Below are 1654 nucleotides of genomic sequence, written 5' to 3' on the forward strand. Positions count from 1 at the left end.
AAACTTCCGTATAAGGAAAAATAGCAAATTGGGTATTTCTGGCAATTTATTTAAGTGTGTATCAAACTGGTAGCCCTTCGCATGAATCAGTACCCAAGAAGTAGCTCTTGGTTTCAAAAAGGTTGGTGACCCCTGGTCCAGAATGTAACCAGGGATAGGCTCTCGCTCTGAACTTTTAATATATGACAAAATATTACTTAGTCCACAGTAACCTTTCACGTTACATGATTATATCTGCATGACCTATTGATTTCTTCTATCACTAACTGATCCAAAATAATAGGCGAGAATCTTCGAGACGGCACAATTTTCTCCACTTAATCTTTTCTGAACGTTTCATTACACTCATGTTATCTCAGGACTTCATGGATAAAGCAACCTAGCACACTATAATTGGTTGGTAAGAATAGTGACACTTGAAGATGGATATAGAGAACATACAAACCCTTTATTTATTAAGTCATAATCGATTTGGTACATTTGCAAATAGCTATAATTAACTATAAAGCAAACTATAACCTGCTACCCAAGAATCAGAATCAGAATCAGAATCAGAATCAAAAATATATTTTTAATCCCCGAGGGGAAATTACAATTTTTCAGCACAATCCCATTCAAGATCAGCCGAACATTACAGGGAGACAGAACAGGATAGCTGACGGGTATGAATGTACAACAATTCTTCTCAATAAAAGAGGAAAAATATAACCTTAGAGGAAAATTTAATTTAAAACATTTGTATGCTCGTACAACACTTAAAACATTTAGCATATGAGTATATGGAAATACATTTTGGAACGGATTAACCTAAGAAATTAAACAAAGCACCAATATGATTCAGTTTAAGAGACTGTTCAAATACAAGTGTTCACAAAGTACATAGAACAAGAATTATGATGAAAATCTTGAACCCTTTTTACATTTTTTTTTATTGAGACAAAGATTATTTATGTATTTAATATGTGTTTGCTTACTGTGGTATATTATGTATTTATTATTTATTTGTTCACTGTTCTATTACAAAGAACAAGGAAATTGGATAAAATTTGCTGTGGTATGAAAAGGGGTAGGAATAAATAAAATCTGTTTCTTCCTACCCCTTTTTGTACACGCTGTAATGAAAAAACTGGAATTATGTGATGCAATTCATTTTATTCTATGCATGTTTGAAATAAACTGAAACTGAACTGAGCTGAACTGGACTGAAGTGCACAGATTGCAATACAAACCGGACACCGCAACTACTCTAGAAACGTGTGTAAAATGTATATAAATGTTGGTTGATTCATCACAGCATAGCATAGCAATCAAAGATACTTTGCAAATAGGCTACTCAATCCCCCAATAAATGATAAATGGGTTGTACTTGTATAGCGCTTTTCTACCTTCAATGTACTCAAAGCGCTTTGACACTACTTCCACATTTACCCATTCACACACACATTCACACACTGATGGAGGGAGCTGCCATGCAAGGCGCCAACCAGCACCCATCAGGAGTAGGTTATTTACTGTGTGCGTGGATGTGCGTGCGTGCGTGCGTGTGTGTGTGTGTGTGTGTGTGTGTGTGTGTGTGTGTGTGTGTGTGTGTGTTTTGAGAAGTAAAATGGGCCTTATCAGTCTCTGGTGGAGTTTCCTTTTGAGCAGGAAGTAG

Source organism: Nerophis ophidion, linkage group LG06 (genome assembly GCF_033978795.1).
Source record: "Nerophis ophidion isolate RoL-2023_Sa linkage group LG06, RoL_Noph_v1.0, whole genome shotgun sequence".
Taxonomy (NCBI): Eukaryota; Metazoa; Chordata; class Actinopteri; order Syngnathiformes; family Syngnathidae; genus Nerophis; species Nerophis ophidion.